This window comes from Barbus barbus (genome assembly GCF_936440315.1).
Source record: "Barbus barbus genome assembly, chromosome: 25".
Taxonomy (NCBI): Eukaryota; Metazoa; Chordata; class Actinopteri; order Cypriniformes; family Cyprinidae; genus Barbus; species Barbus barbus.
This window is the reverse complement of record NC_136753.1, coordinates 10,260,325-10,278,551: the sequence shown is the minus strand read 5'-3', so window position 1 is coordinate 10,278,551 and position 18,227 is coordinate 10,260,325. Positions and strand designations below refer to the sequence as shown.

The following is an 18,227-nucleotide window of genomic DNA, read 5'->3' as shown; positions in this document are numbered from 1 at the left end:
TAACTGATACGACACATTCCCTGCTTTTAATATCTGAGGAATTAATGCAACAGGACACAGCAGATCACTTAGAAAGACCTGTGAGGCAACTGTTCAAATACTTATGCTCACTTCAGATAGGGGGATGAACTTCTTAGCTGGTAAAACATGTATGTGTTGAAACGGCTAATAATAAAATGTGACATTCTGTATTTTTGTCTCATATTCATCTTTTAATCATATTTGTAAATGTCTTGACCCCACAGCCAACAGAGCAATTTTGTCTTTACTGTTCCAATACCTTTGGAGGGCACTGTAAATGTATATTATACTGTACATAAATTGCAGGCATCAGGGAGCCGCTATTATGCCTGGCATTGAAACTGCTTTTGAATGCAAGACCGCTTTTTAGTTTCACTTTCACTTTCGAGATTCGCGATCGAACATACTCTGTTTATACTATGGAGCGGCACTACTTACCACACATTTTACCAGATTAGATTGTCAGTGTTGTTCAGGATCAGCAAATCGTTTGCCATCGTCCTCAGTCATCTCTCCTTGCTCTGTTTATATGGTAAGTTAAATTTTATGTACTGTAAATAACAGGCAACCGTTAGCAATCGTTATTTGTTTTCCGTCCCTTTCTGAATATGGATTCACAATATTTGTATGATCATAAACAATCGTCTATGACAGAGCTGGTGATTTTTCTGGACTGAAAATATTGAACTGCTGACAGCTTGGTCTCCCCCAATTAAAAAATCCCATCTGCGCCCCTGCCCTCAACAATGGCTAATAATTAAGTGCTAATTGATTGGGAGAGTGAGTGTCTTCTGCCAGTGTCATTTCCTTGCACCAAATCTGTTTCTCCCAACACTGCTACCATCTTTCTGCCCTGCCCTGAATCTCTTGTGTCTCCACTGGTTCCGCCTATGTTCTCCACTTTGCAATGTGGATGAGCCTCAGATCTTCCAGTCTCCATCTCCATCCTGGGGTGTCAACCCCATGGCTCCACCTCAGTCCTCCGAGCCCTTTTACTCCGAAGTAAACTAACGTTTACTAACATGACATCCATGTAAGCATCTCAATTCCTGTAACTTTTTTTGGTACTGAAACCCGGGATAGTCGCTGCATAATAATTCTGAACTTAGATGGAATTTGGAAGTGAAAGTGAATTGAATGAAGATGGTGGAACATTCAGAGCCGATGAAAAAGAAGAGGAGAATGATCCGTAGCTCAGCAAAGAAACTGCTGATGCACTTAGAAGAGGAGATTGGTAAAATACCACCAGACTGTGATAAATTGTGTGAGTTGTTTGATTATCAACGAAGGAGGACAGTTTAGTGGATCTTGATCGAGGCACTGAAAATGAAACTCCCATGGACAATTTGAAGAGGGAGATAGCTAGCACGCTGGATTCCCAAGGCTCAAAAAATTGACAATGTCCTCAGCAGCCGCCCTGCACACAGCAAGGCATGTTCCCAAGGCTTGTGCAGATCGTGAGAATCTGAATCGTAAGTTTGAAAGTTGCTCTGAATTGTTAGTGTCTGCTCGAAAAGACAAGCTGAAAAAAATTGAGAAAATGTTTTGTTTGTTTGGGACCTAAACATATAGCAAAGTTCTGTAGGGTAAAGGGAATTGCACTAAGTGTGAACATAAGCATTTTGTCCATCTGTGAGAAAAATGACAAGCAGTCTGTTGTTAATGACAGTGTGGACAATAGTAACATTAACTCTGTAGGTAACAGAGTAGCTGAGATTCAGAATCTCAAAAATCCTGAATCGTGGTCATATTGTAACAGAAAAAAAAACAAAAAACAATCCAGCTGATTTAGCGGAAGACAACCAGAGTTGAAGTTTGAACCAGAGTTTTTGACTGTGGCTGTGTTCGAAATGGCACACTTGCTTACTGCTTACTGCCCAGTACACAGTGCATACTGCCTACTATTTTCTAAAGAATAGTGTGTGAAACAGTATTCAATAAGCAACACATTTTTCAGAGTAATATGCTTAAAGGGTTAGTTTACCCAAAAATGAAAATTCTGTCATTAATTACGCACCCTCGTGTCGTTTCAAACCCGTGAGACCTCCGTTCATCTTCGGAACACAAATTAAGATCGTTTTGATGGAATCTGAAAGCTCCATCCTTACAAAAAGTGTCCATACACGATCAAGGTCCAGAAACATAGCAAGGAGATCGGTAAAATAATCCATGTGACATCAGGGGTTGAACCGTAATTTTACGAAGCTACGAGAATACTTTTTGTATGCAAAGAAAACAAAAATAACGACTTTGTACAAGATTTCGGTACAACAGGGGAAAAAAGAAATCTACTATGCTCCGTTTCTTTTCATTTATTTTGAACAGACAGTAGTGCAAATTACAATTTTTTTCCATCTAGATGGGAAAATACTAAATATTATTACATGTTATATATATAAAATCTGTTTTGTTTTCATTGTGAGTGTACACAAATAAAAGCAGACCTTTATACAGTGATTATTAATAAGACAATAATCTAAAAAAGATAAGTGTTTAAAGTTAATTCTGCTGGTATAAGGAAACAGTTGAAGTGATCGCGCCAGAGCACACGCACACACACACAACATATCACTTCCAGCATTGCTAACTTGACAGCGCAATTGGTACTTTATCAAAATAAAATACATTGAGCCAAACATCAGTGCACCTGCCTCTGTGTCACCGTTGGAACGCGACTGAAGTACAATGGCTATAATTTACATAATAAATAATAGTTTAGCATTCAGATACGTTACATCGCAAATATGGGAATATTATGGAATATTTGGATTTGTGCCGAATGAGAGAAATAGGATACACAAGCACAAAGCCCCATTTCGCAAACAGTTGAGAGCGCAAGCCTTTAAAATATACTCCTTTGTCAGTCTATGTGCGAGACGTGTTCAGAATCAGCACATGGTCACTGTCTAGTGGGCTTTGTTTTAAAGTGCGCAACTCATGGCATTCGCTGTTCTTCTGCTGGCGGTTATCAAACAGCGTTGCATTACTGCGGGCGCCCCCTTCTGGACTGGGGGTGAATTGCCTGTATTCGTTGTAAGGCCTCATGCACCGAATGAGGTTCGGTACGAATGCATGTACTGTGCCACCCCTAATATATATATATATATATATATATATATATATATATATATATATATATATTGTTGTATAAAGTTTATTCAAATTAGAAAGTTTATCAAAAATTTACATTGTAAAATTAGAATATTAAGATAGCATTTAACATTATTTCATGTTTTTTTTTTTTTGTGGTGTACTATTCATCAGTGTCTTCACAAATGCACACAATCACTATACTAAACTGATGATGACAGACAGTGATTATTCATTATATTACTTATAAGGTAATAAAGAATTATAAAGAATAAAAAAATATAAATAATTAAATTACTAATTCTTTTGGTTGTTCAGTCCCCTTTTCAGAAGAGGGTGGAGCTTCATAAGCTAATGCTCCCGCCGGCACACTTGCAACACACAACAATCTCACGCACTGAAGCTGTCAGAAACTCTCAAACGGTTGACTCATATTGCTTTCATATGCATTTTTTAACTACCACATTCCTATTTATGATTGTTCTAGTAGCACGTGAAGACAGCATCAGTGAAAACAGGCAGAGACGATGGTAGCTTTAGCAACATTAGCCTTACAGAGTGCCAAGAAGCTCTTAAGAAAGGCAATTTAAAAACAAAATATGAAGCTCTTACTTTGTAATCTGGATCTGATGTTCACACACGAAGCATCGGTACTGATCCCTCTTTCAGAATCAAACTTTGCAAAAATCCAGCATTGAAATGACCATCGTTTGTGAAATTATTTACATGACTTTATCAAATTTTTTTAGTACATTTCCTTGGAAAATTAAACTTAACCACAGTGTCCTTAGTGGCTCAGATGGAGGGAGTATTGTATTGTATTGTCTCTTTGGAGATTACAGTGTATATCTCCAGTAATGGCAGACTGCTGCTTTTCACTCAGGGCTATGTTTATTCTAATAGCGCGGAGAGCCTCACAAATGGCTACTTTTTCCCTATGGTGTCATAGACAAAAAAGGCCCAGAAACGCAGTAAGGACATCATTAAAATAGTCCATGTGACTCTTTTAGTGAACTATCCCTTTAAATCAAAAGTATAGGCCTACTTGTTGGCTTTCCACTCCGTCTCAGAGGGCACACACAAAAATACTGCCTGCCAATGTACGAGTGTGAATTTGAATTTCCTAACATGGTGTAATGTTTTAAACGCATTTGACAAGCTAGCTGATAAAAAAAAACAAAAAAAACAATTAGCTATCAAAACTGATTGGCTAATGCTATTTTTCCCCTTTCCGGTGCTCTTTTATTCTTTCCTGTTAATTGACAAGTACAATTGACCATGATATCCTCACCTTACGTTTTTCCAGAAAAGTCGCTCACCCAATCAAGAATAGAATTGTACAGCTGCAGCTCACGTGCATGAATTAGTCTGAACTAGTTGATGCAGAAAATCAGGTTGACTAGCACAAAGTATTTTATGTATTTTAAATATACAAAAAATACTAATCTTTAATGTATTTAAATATAAATTACTTTTTTCCCCAAAGGCTTTAAAATACAAAGCACAAAATAGTATTTTGTATTCAAATACTATTTTAAATACATGTATCTGAAATACTGCCCATCCCTGCCCCCTTCTTATATTATGTTGTGCAATAATGCAGGGAAGTTTTTCCCTCCGTGTTGCACTTAATGCTGTGAGATGTATGTGTTGAATTTGGGCAATTCCCACTTCTACAGCTATGATCCTCACAGTGTTATGGATTTCTGTGACAGCTGCTGATGTGTACCTAGGGATGGGGCGTCCTTTAGAGCCTTTTTTGACTTATGCCAGCCAACACATCACTCAACCCTTCAGCATGGTGGAGTGGGTACTCGTTCCTCAAAGTGTCCTCTAGGGGATGTAGCGCGAGTTCCCAATCAAAAGGGAACGTCTCAGGTTACGCATGTTTCCCTGAGAAGGGGAATGAGACACTGTGTCCCCCAGTATTGGGGGTAAACAATTACAAATAACGCGAGTTACGTAATAATATAACTTTTTTCAAGTAACTAGTAAAGTAACGCATTACTTTTTAATTTACAAGAAAATATCTGAGTTACTTATTAATTTAGTTCTAGACTAAATGTGAATGTGCATTAATTCATCCCACTCGCAAAAAAACTGATTTAGTATTCATCAAAATTAATTAATGCAATATTGTAATGCATTACTTTTAAAAGTAATTTTCCCCAACACTGGTGTCCCTTTTCCATGCTTCCCCGGGCGCCGCAGCAATGGCTGCCCACTACTCCGGATGTATGTTCACTACTGTGTGTACACTTGGATGGGTTAAATGCAGAGCACAAATTCCGAGTATGGGTCACCATACTTGGCCACACACCACTTCCCTTTCCTTTCCCTTTCCTTTCAGGTATTCCTATGCATGTCTCCTTCAGATAAGGAAGCTGATAACGTGTTCCACAGGTGCCCTTTTATACTCTCGGTTACACCAGAAATACGTCACAGGCTGTCACCAACTAATGTCAAGTTCATTGTCGTGATTCCACATGCACTTCAGACACTGGTTATGCTGAAGGCGTTCCCCACAGTGTCATCTAGGGCAGTGGTTCCCAACCTGGGGGTCGCTAAAGATTTACAAAGGGTCGTCGCCAAGCTAATTTTAGTACATTATTTGCATACAAGCCTTGCCGGTTAAATGTTTCATTCGCACGCTAAAACCCTTTCAAACAGCACCTGATTACTGAACTTGTCTTTTGCGCTAATACACACTTCCGGCTTTGCTACTGTTCGGACGCTCTTGCTTATTGCTCTCCGCTTTGCTCCCTATTTTTGCATTTTTCTCATATCTCTCCAAGATTTTAACTTTAACTTCAGCAGATCAGCACAGTGCTCAGACAACACATTTTTGGGGGAGACTTAAGACTTTCTCCCAGCAGTTTACATTCCAGAGACGGAAAAACACAGCTGTCTACATTCAAACAGACTAGAGAAAATGCCTCTCGTGGAATCTACTTGCTGCATGAACTGCCACAAACTTCTACAAAGGATTGCGGTTCTTGAAACAAAGTTACTTACTGGACTTCCAAAACAGGCGGAACACACAGCAGACGGTCATCAGGGACCCCCTCAGCATACAGCTGGTGAGTCCTCTGAATCTCAAAAGTTTATACAAAGTGTAGAGAAAAAAGCCGAAATAGATCGACAGACAAATCGATGGCACAAACAGGGAGCGAGACCCAAAGGCAATCGAGACATCAGATTGTCACGAGTATCTCGTATTGCTGCCGTAGCATCCTCTACCCCAGATACGGCTATGACAAGACTTGTAAACACTGGTATCTTACCACCCCCTTTACATCTTGAGAACAGATTTGAAGCATTAATGAATGTGGGTGAGAAATCTGCAAATGTGACTAAACACGGATCGGATCAGCCAGCAGCTAACATCGCTACTAACAGGCGCTCAAGGTCGAGCAGACAGCGGCTTTCAGCTCAGAGCGCAGCCGAGCCCAGGACTCTGATAGTGGGTGATGCTATTATCAGAAACATCAGCAGCAGGACTACAACAACATACTGCCTTCCTCAAGCAAATGTCTCTGATGTGAACAAAGAACTTCGGAACATTCTGATGAAGCACAAGACTGCAAATCGAGTCATCATCCATGTGGGGAAGAATGATATTCGGAAGGAGCAGTCAGAACTCCTTAAGAAGGATTTCAGTGAACTCTTTGAAACGCTTCAAAGTCTTGAAGTTCAGTCGTTCATCAGTGGACCACTCCCAGCAAGGGGAACTAACATGTTCTCACGGTTGCTTGGGCTGAATACATGGCTACAAAGGACCTGCAGTATAAAAGGAGTCAACTTCATCGACAACTTCAATCTTTTCTGGGGCCACAGACAACTGTTTAAACCGGATGGCCTCCACCTAAACAGACTCGGTGCAAGAGTGCTTAAGGACAATATCTATTTCTCCCTCCGTCATCCTTCAGCGGTATGTGCCAATCTACTCGGCCTGAATGGCACACACACACCTGGACAGTATATGAGTTTCCACAGGACTTCATGTCAGCTTCTGAGTCAACATGATAACACCACGCAGCCACAACAAGCACTGCTCATGGACATCCCAGCTGAGCCCTGCCCACAGAGCTCATCACATGCAGACTGTGACGTACTACAACAGCTCCAAGACACAGCACCCAAGGACGACTTTCTGGAAAACAGCCAGGGAAGCCAGAACGACATCTCACAGCCACCGGAAACACCAGAGCCAGAGCCCTGCTCACCAGATACACTATCACTCTCCCCTGAATCTCCACTTCTAAGCTTCTCACAGAAAATGGAGGAACTGGTGTATGCTGGGACCAAACTCTCCCACTCTTTCGCTTCAAGCCCCCAGATATCAACTAAAAAACGGCGGGCCCCACAACCACCAAAGACTGCAGGCCCAGCTCACCCTCCTCCTCCTGCGAGAGCTCTCCGGCCGCTGCCACAACGCCAGGGCCCAAACCCCTCTCCATCTGGTGTAGGTGAACCAAAAACAACTGATAACAGCTCTCAGTGATATGTGTCGGGTCCCCGCTATATTAGCAGCAACATTCACAAATGTTTACAAAACAAGCGGGAACCCAGTGTGCCTGTAGCCTCCTCTATTTCTGTTTTATTAAGCAATAGAAAGTCTAAGGCCTTCTCAAGCCGTACGGCTGACCCATCTAACCTGCGGCCTATAATGCATCAATCTAAGATTGCTGTAGAGACAAAATGTAATTCCATCAAGTTAGCATTTTTAAACATTCGCTCACTTAAAAATAAGTCATTTCTGATCAACGATTTAATAACCACAAACAACCTGGATTTTATGTTTTTAAATGAAACATGGTTAGAAGACAGCTGCAGTTCAACAGTCCTAACTGAAACAGCCCCTCCTAACTTTAATTTTATAAGTGTCTGCAGGACTATTAGGAGAGGTGGAGGTGTAGCTGCTCTGTTTAAATATGTTTATCAGTGCAAGCAAATGTCATTTGGTCAGTATTCATCTTTTGAATACCTAGGTATTGTGCTGAAAGGTGCTCCACGCACCCTGTTTATCATTATTTACAGGCCTCCAAAATATTCTCCAGCCTTTGTTGATGATTTCACTGAACTGTTATCAATGATTTCCTCAGAGTTTGACTGTTTTGCTATTGCAGGGGATTTTAATATTCACATAGATAATGCAGAAATCAAAACTACAAAAGAAATTATAACTGTTTTAAACACTTTTGACCTGAGTCAGCATGTGCACGGACCCACACACAATCGTGGACACACCTTAGATTTACTCATCAGTAGAGGTCTAAACATCTCATCCATTGTAATTAAGGATGTAGCACTATCTGATCACTTCTGTATTTTCTTTGATATATTGATCTCGGTCACCACTGAATCTAGATCTGTCTCTATCAGAAAGAGATGCATTAACGAGAACACTAGTGCGCTATTTATGGAGGCAATATCATTAACACCAAGCATTTCTGCAGACTCTGTTGATCTTCTCCTTGAATCATTTAACACAAAAATTAAGAATGTTATTGATGATATTGCCCCGATAAAGGTCAGCAAGAAGACGGGGAAACAGAAATCAATTTGGAGAAAATCAACAGCAGTTCAGAGCATGAAAAGACAATGCAGAAAAGCTGAGCGAATGTGGCGGAAGACGAAACTCGAAATCCACTATAGCATCTATAAAGACAGCCTTCATGCTTTCAATGTGGAACTAGCCACAGCTAGACAGACTTTCTTTTCAAACCTTATAAACAGTAACTTAAACAACACCCACACTCTTTTTGCGACTGTTGAGAGACTGACAAACCCCCCAAGTCAGATTCCCAGTGAAATGCTCTCCGACAGCAAATGCAATGAGTTTGCTTCCTTCTTTTCTGAGAAGATCAATAATATCAGAAAGGAGATTGGCACATCCTCAAGTTATGCAGAGGTCACACAGATTCGACCGCAATTTAAAAAAGAAGTGACTATGTGTGTATTTAAAGAAATTGATAACAAAATTTTGGAAGAAATAGTACAGCACCTTAAATCTTCAACCTGCTATCTTGACACACTTCCCACATCCTTTTTCAAAAATGTGCTTAACTGTTTAGAAGCTGATCTCTTAGAAGTGGTGAACGCCTCACTTCTTTCTGGGACTTTTCCAAACTCCCTTAAAACTGCAGTTGTTAAGCCCCTTCTGAAAAAGCGCAATCTTGATAACACCATGTTGAGCAACTATAGACCCATATCAAATCTTCCTTTCATAGGTAAGATTATTGAAAAGGTAGTTTCTAATCAGCTGAACAACTACTTAAAGTCAAATGGATACCTGGACAATTTTCAATCTGGTTTCCGAGCACATCACAGCACAGAGACAGCACTCATTAAGATAATAAATGATATTCGCGTAAATTCTGATTCTGGCAAAATATCAGTGCTGGTACTACTAGATCTTAGTGCTGCGTTTGACACTGTCGATCATAACATACTTTTAGAGAGACTGGAAAACTGGGTCGGGCTTTCTGGGATGGCACTCAAATGGTTCAGGTCATACTTAGAAGGGAGAGGTTATTATGTGAGTATAGGAGAGCATAAGTCTAAGTGGACGGCCATGACATGTGGAGTCCCACAAGGCTCAATTCTTGCACCGCTTTTGTTTAACCTGTATATGCTCCCACTAAGTCAGATAATGAGGAAGAACCAAATTGCCTATCACAGCTATGCTGATGATACCCAGATTTACCTAGCCTTATCTCCAAGTGACTACAGCCCCATTGACTCCCTCTGCCAATGCATTGATGAAATTAACAGTTGGATGTGCCAGAACTTTCTTCAGTTAAACAAGGAGAAAACTGAAATCATTGCATTTGGAAACAAAGATGAAGTTCTCAAGGTGAATGCATACCTTGACTCTAGGGGTCAAACAACGAAAAATCAAGTCAGAAATCTTGGGGTAATTCTGGAGACAGACCTTAGTTTCAGTAGTCATGTCAAAGCAATAACTAAATCAGCATACTATCATCTCAAAAATATTGTAAGAATTAGATGTTTTGTTTCCAATCAAGACTTGGAGAAACTTGTTCATGCCTTTATCACCAGCAGGGTGGATTACTGTAATGGTCTCCTCACCGGCCTTCCCAAGAAGACCATTAGACAACTGCAGCTCATCCAGAACGCTGCTGCCAGGATTCTGACTAGAACCAGAAAATCTGAGCATATCACACCAGTCCTCAGGTCCTTACACTGGCTTCCAGTTACATTTAGGATTGATTTTAAAGTACTTTTACTCGTTTATAAGTCACTCAATGGCCTAGGACCTAAATATATTGCTGATATGCTCACTGAATATAAACCGAACAGACCACTCAGATCATTAGGATCGAGTCAGTTAGAAATACCAAGGGTTCACACAAAACAAGGGGAGTCTGCGTTTAGCTATTATGCGGCCCGCAGTTGGAACCAGCTTCCAGAAGAGATCAGATGTGCTAAAACATTAGCCACATTTAAATCAAGACTCAAAACTCATCTGTTTAACTGTGCATTTGTTGAATGAGCACTGTGCTATATGTCCGAACTGACTGCAATATATTTTATGTATAATAATTTTCTTTAAATTTATTTTAAATCATTTTCTATATCATTTTAAAATTCCTTGTTTTTATTATTCTTATTTCCATGTTTTTATTGATTTTAATGTCTATTTCACTTTCTTTTATGTAAAGCACTTTGAATTACCACTGTGTATGAAATGTGCTATATAAATAAACTTGCCTTGCCTTGCCTTGCCTAATACTGTCAAAACACACAAGGTTTACATATAGACTCGGTTATGTCTAAAATGAAAGTAAACTGTTGAGAGAAAAATGGATACGTTTCTGTAGATGCGTGCAGGTCTTAAAGGGACAGTACTAAACATGCTGCCGACAGTCATTAAAGAGATAGTTAACCCTACAATTAAATTCTGTCATTATTTACTCACTCACATGTTGTCCCAAACCAGTATTAATTTCTTTCTTGTGCTGAACACAAAAGAAGATATTTTGAAGAATGAGGATAACCAAACAGTTGCTGGTCCACATTGAATTTGATAGTAGGAAAAAATCATATGGAAGTCACTGTGGACCAGCAACTGTTTGGTTTTCCACGTTCTTCACAATAGCATTTATGTTCAGCAGAACAAAGAAACTCACTCAGGTTTAAAACAACTTTTGAGTAAATGATGGTATAAAAATAAAACATCATGACAGAATTGACAGACAGATGACAGAATTTTCATTTTTGGGGGAACTATTCCTTTAACGTTAATAAAACAATAAAACGCAAAGAGAAAAATCACTCACTACTCTTGACTGAAAAACTTGAATACAGTTGATTTAGGAATCAGTCTATATACTGTAGTTTATTCATTCAATTTCTTGAATGCTCCTGCTAAATACACCTATTGCACCTGGAAATAAAGCACTGTTTGTTTTCTTTATATATTAAATGTATTTGTAATGTGTATCTTTGTTCTTAGTTTTTAATAAGAAAGATTTTTATCTTTGACCTGTCTCCCGTTATTGTTCAAACCGGTTTTAACCGGTTGATGAAAATTACCTAATGTTCTAAAAATCTGATAAAATAATATAATCACCTATTTTTTGGGTCGGTGAAAAAATTGGATGTTAAAATAGGGGTCCCCTGAAAAAAAGGTTGGGAACCACTGATCTAGGGGACGCAGTGTCTCGTTCCCCTTCTCAGGGAACCATGGTTACATGCATAACCTAAGATGTTACTTTATGTGTATGAAACACATCAGCAAATTATATTTGAATGGATTGTTACTGCTACTCCGATAGACATCAGTGTGTATTATTCAAAATCTAAATGTACTGTTTTACTAGTACTTATCTGCATTTAACGTGGCTGAAAACACTGCATAGTTGTGATATGACAAGTGCTGAGTTAATATGTTTCTGGCTCAGCACCTGCCAAATCATGAAAGTGCAGGTTGAATCTGGCAGTTATGTGAGGTCACTGAACATTCTAAATCCCATATGTGGGACCGTACTCCCAGGGCCACAGAAATAATAATCCCACATGTGGGACTGTACAGCTCAAGTTCTTATTCCTTCCTCTTTCACCGCTTCCACTTTTTTTTCAGCAAACATAAAAATTACAACTGCTAATGTTTGATTTATTTAATTGCACATGCTTTATTTACTTGTTTTACTTTATTTACTTTATTTTACTTGCGCATGCTGAAGACATTTTATTCTTATATAGTAACGTACGTTGTAGCGTACAGGTCAATACGTGTCATCATCTTACAGTCTACACACGTCATAGCCAATAATCAGTGATAGCCAGTATTTGCCTGACGAAGGTCTTTGGACCGAAATGTTATTTTAAAAAATTTGGAATAAAGGGAATAACAGTGTGCAGATCTTTTTTCCACTTTTTTGATGATACCATTTGATCTTGCACCTGGCTAAGATATTTTCCGGGTGTGTGTACTTTCACCCTTCTTTGATTTTATAGGATTGATAAAATTGTGCAGTGTGTATTGAGGATTACAGACGTGAAAAAGTCTGGAGATGCCGTGGGGAGCATTATGCTGCCTGCAACATCATCCACCATGACTGTTTTGACAGTGGAGCACACTGTTTATGTACCTGCCTTCACCCTAAGCAAAAGCTCCACTGTTCACCACAGTGGTAACCCTGTGTAACACTGTAATTTCAAAATTTCTCCCAGTTAATCCCATGCAAAGCATGCTGGGAAATGCAATTTATGTCAGCTTCAAAAATTATTTTTGAGTTCTTGATTGGTTTTGCCCTACAATCTAATAGACTGCACATAGAAAATTACATTAATTAAAAGCAATCATATTTAGCAATCAGTTTAGAATAGAAACAATTTTGTCATGTAATCATAAATATGATAAGTGTATGTATGAAAATATATTTTTTTTCTTTAGATATAAATCAAAAATTATTTATTACTTAATGTAGTCTACGTCAATATATTATATTAGTAGAATTTTCACTTTATATACATTTGGTCAATGTTTAGTTTACTTAGTATAAAGACAACTTATTTTTTTAAATATGCATAATGTTTGTTACTATAAAAAATAAGTTAATAACAATCGTCACAATAACTATTGATTAGACCAATACAAAAGTTTTATTTAAATAAATGATATAGTTGTTTAACTTTTTGTCAGTGTATACATTAAATGTAAGATAGCAAATGTTTTGAATACAATCTTAACCTATCACTTCATTTCAGAAGTTGCATTTTATAATGTTAAGTCAATAAAGAATACATAAGAAAGATCACAGTACCAATTGTTCCAGTAAATTGTCTGAGGTAACAAAATATGTTCTTTTTTTAAATTCTTCAGAAAATCAAGAAAAGTATTTTTAAAAATGCACATACCTTTCTTAAAGATAATAATTCAGCTCCAGCTATTTTCTGTATTGCCGTTACAATACTTCTGAGCATAAACCTCCCCAACAACCTCTTCAAGATACTATTGCATTGTACAGGAGTGTGCAGACACCTTTCCTGTTTCCTGAGTGAGCTTCCTGTACATTCCTTTACTTTACACATTTTAACATAAAAAAGAGGAGGTCAGTCTGACAATAAAAGGATGACCTAATAGTTTAAAGGTTAACACAACACTTTAAAGCAGTTTATGAGCTATATTACATCTGACTAACAGTCATTGCAAGTACAGTTACCCCCTCCTAAGCCAACTGCTCCTTATTTCATTGTTCCTGACGTTTGCATTGGGACTGGTCCAGGTTACCCTTATCTTGCTAATTTTGTTATCTGTTATCTGTTATTTTGTTATCTTATATTGACTGTTCGCAGGGAGCTTGATTGACAGGCAATCTGGCCAATTAGAATGCGGATATTACGTGCTGCCGCTGCTATCCGCCATCTTGCCCGACATCTATGGCTGGTCTCCACAGAAATCCATGTTAAAATGGGGAAAAAAGTTTGACTGAATTGAAACTTTTTCAATATAACTAAGTATAAATAAGTGCGGAGGGTGTGCTTTTGTTAGCGGCCACAGTAACGGCAATAAGCTAAGGAATTCCTTTAAAGTACCTGTTTTGTATACCAGAAAATCTGTCATGGCTGGTGCTGTATGCATGGCTTACGGCGCTTAAGTTAAAATACTGTGTGAAATAATAAAATGATATGTTAAAATGTGTGCTCTTATCATTCTGTGGAGAAAGTCCCGTGAACTTCATCGCAGAGCGTTTTGACAACATGCAGACAGACAATACTGAGCAGGTTAGTTCTGTTATGAAACAAGGTCTCAGGACTCCCAGCTTTCAAATTTGGTCATTTTTAAAGAAATTCAAACAAATACCATTTTGTGGCTCTTTATTGTGTCTTGACAGATCACTGTATTGCCTCAGTTCAAACATGTGAACTGATGGTCTTTTCATATTTGCATAAAGCACGAAATGAACAGAAATAAACATTAGAAGTATTTTATTTCAATCCCGGAACACCATTTTTCAAGTTTAAGTCCACCGAAGTTAATCTAAATATAATGTGAAACCTATGAAAATGGTTTTAAAAAGCAAATGGTGCCATAGTTTCATCACTTCAGAGTGTCGCAGTGACCGTCTTTTTGCAGTAAAGGACCTGTCATGGTTTAATGAGTGGGAAGATGACATGAAGCGACGTGAGCAGAGCTGCATTGAAAACAAATGAGCGCACATGTGCATATACAGCTCCCATTTGGGGTGAAGTTCACGGGATTTTGTCCACAGAATGATAAGAGCACGTTTTAACATATCCGTTACTGTGGCAGCTAACAACAGCACACCCTCCGCATTTATTTATACTTAGTTATATTGAAAAAGTTTCAATTCAGTCAATCTTTTTTACCCCATTTTAACATGGATATCTATAGAGACCAGCCGTAGATGTCGGGCAAGATGGCGGATAGCAGCATCGGCACATAATATCCAGGTTCTGATTGGTCAGATCGCCTGTCATACAAGAAACATTGTCATAATTTGAATTATTCCCAGTCAATCAATAATGCATAATTGATTGATTGATTATAGGTATAATGTGCTTATTGCTTATTTATGGTATTGCAATCCACTTTTGCTGCAATTGAGGTGCGACATGAATAAGATCAGGGACAAATATCATCAGAATCAGAAATCAGAATCAGAAAGAGCTTTATTGCCAAGTGTGTTTGCACACACAAGGAATTTGTCTTGGTGTTATGAGCTTCCAGTACAGAAAGTACAAACATAGTGCAGACAACATATAATTAAGGTGATAAAGAACACTAATAATGAAGAGAATAGACAATAATTAAGAATAACAATAGTAATAAAGAATAAAAATATACAGAAAAGAGACATGACCATAGACAGAACTGTGAATGTGCATGTTTCCTATGTACAGATGAAGGTTTGATGAGTTATTTACAGATGTACAGTACTAGAGATCGACTGATATATCGATTTACCGATATTTTCCCCTTTATTTAAGCATTTCCATAATCGGATATCGGTTTTGTAATATCGGATTCACCGATAAACACCGCCATCGTGTGGACGTTTTGAGAATTGCGCGCAGGATTGCAATTGCAGCGCATCTGAGGGGAGCAACAACAACGGCGTGCAGGTACTTGATTTGCTGTAGTTAGTAAACTTTAATATTACAGTCATTAATGCACAAATTAGATGTATTACATAAATGCCTGATATATAGTTTATGCAACTTGGCTCTAAGAAATATGATAAATAAGATACTCTGTAAAGCCCTGTCCCTATAAAGATATAACTTTGCCTGAAATAACACAGCCATGAATTAGAGCATGTTGGAAATAAAAGCACTGAATTGAATTCTCTCTCTGTGGTCTATTAGTCTCGTGAAGTCGGAGTCATGTAGATAATCCGTCAAGTCCTCTCCAAATAAAGACGTAACTTTGCATGAATTAAATAGTACAGCCATGAATGATTGCATGTTGGAAATAAAAGCATTGAATTTAATTCTCTCTCTGTTGTCTATATGCTCATCATTAGTCTTGTGAAGCTGCTTTCATATTGCAGTTCACTCAGCGGTTGATGCTCAAGAAATGCTCAGCACGGCCACCGCATGTAACTTTTAACAAGATTCACCTTTTTGAAGCACCCTAAATTGTATTTAACGCTTACTATATAACCATTATTTTGTTTATAAACATCTAAATTAATACAACTCTATGGAAATTCTCTGCAAAAAGAACGAGTTGAATGTTGAACACTTTCGTTACCATATAACTATAAACTATGATAAAAGTTCATCAGCATGCATTGATTAATCAAATGTGCAAAAACAAAAAACAAATTGCAACCAAATTATGTGCTCGTGCGACCAACTGAGAAAGTTAGTCGCAAAAGTGAGATCAGTGGGAAGAATGAGTCTAGAGCCCTGCATGAAAGACTGCTAATTCTCAAAACATTTTTTGTTAAGATGACTGAAAAGAGGAAAAACCAAAGTGAAGTATGGACTTGCTTCACGCAGTCATTTATTTACTTTATAACAGTAAATAAATATCGGTTCTGCATACCGGTTATCGGGCATATAAACGTGCAAATAATTGGTATCGGTTAAAAAAAATCAATATCGGTCGATCACTTATAATGCTTTTTTACCCAACGCTGAAGTACAGAAATAACATTACATCTGAGGAAGACATATATTGCTTTCGGTTGCTTAGTTTCTGTAACTTTGTATCATGGCTTGTGTGACGCTGTGCTGTAATACTGGGGTTCCCCTCATACGTCACACTCCAGGCAGGGTTTCTGCAGGATTTTTAAGATCAAATTTAAGACTGTTTAAGACCTGCACAAATAAAATTAATACCATATGAGTGGGGTAGGACAATGTCTATAGTAACATATTAAACTGTAAAATGACTGTAAAAAGCATAATTTATAATTCCGATACAAGTTTAAAAAAAAAAAAAAAACATTTATAAAATTATAAACTTTACATTTCAGCCTTTAAACCGTTTTCAAGAAAATGGATAAGTCAAAAGTATTAGTATTATTGATTTTAACAATTATTATCAATAAATTATTATATAAATTAAATAACATGAATTAGGGGGGTGCGAAATTGACAAAAAATTATATCTTGATATTTTCTGGGATTTTATCGATAACGATAATTAGACGATACTTTGCTGAGAGTGTTATTGTGCTGGTATCTTAAAGATTACCGTGGACAGCCGACTCCTGAATTTTTTTGATATTCTTCATATTCTGTGTGGTCAGTTCACAGCAGTGATAGAAATTAATCTTTTCCAACAAGTTTTATGGGCATTTTTACCTTTAAGCCATTTTTTTCTAAAAGTGTGCATCATTTTTTGAGTCAAATTCTTGCATTTGGGCTGTTACCAAGCAAATGAAATCAATATCAACAAAATGTATCTTTGCAATGCATCTGAAATCTGAAGAGGCATTTAGATGTATTTACACACTGTTTAATGCAGCTCAGAGGGACATAGAATGCTAACCTGCAGTTACAAATGCATAAATAATGTTTTGATATTTGAAACCTAAAACACTGAAAACTGATGTTTGAAATTATTTTTTTTTTTAAATGAAGATACTTTAAATGTGAAATTAAAAACGCCAGCAGGTGGCAGCGAGTCACTGTTAATAAGGGAGTCATTGCGATTGAACCGAATCATTTAAAAGGTTGATTCATTCAGGAACGAATCACCGTCATGTTGCTCAGAGACACAAAACAGTGCTGTGACTGTGTTTGGAATTATTTTTGTTGGAACAATAGAGCAAAAGCAGGAAATATGGTGTTTAAAACAAGTCTCTTAATATTAACTTCTTGTTTATAGAACTGTTGCATAAAATCAATATCACATTTGTAATCATGCTGATTTTTGGAGAAAAAATGGCACTCTTCGTGTGATATTTGTGCTGGACTTTAAATTTCGGTTTCAACAAGGACTTTTATTTTGTTACTTAGTTTTGGGTTTTCCTTAGTTTTCCAATGATTTCCTGTTTTAAAGAGGAAGTAGGCCATATTTCTTCTATATGAAAATATATAAATATAGGCTATACATTTTCTGCCCCCATATGTTAAATTATGTGATCATTCTAAATGTATTTTAATAG

The 18,227-nt window shown here is 37.6% G+C and overlaps 1 long non-coding RNA gene across 1 annotated transcript in view; it reads right to left on the bottom strand.

Moving 5' to 3' along the window:
- The window catches only part of LOC306844465, a 68,658-nt gene extending 55,052 nt beyond the window's left edge, over positions 1-13,606 (bottom strand). Inside the window, exon 1 of the long non-coding RNA XR_013781918.1 lies at positions 13,501-13,606. This is a non-coding gene — a long non-coding RNA (uncharacterized lncRNA). The remainder of the gene's footprint in view (positions 1-13,500) is intronic.
- Between the last annotated feature and the right edge of the window lie 4,621 nt (positions 13,607-18,227).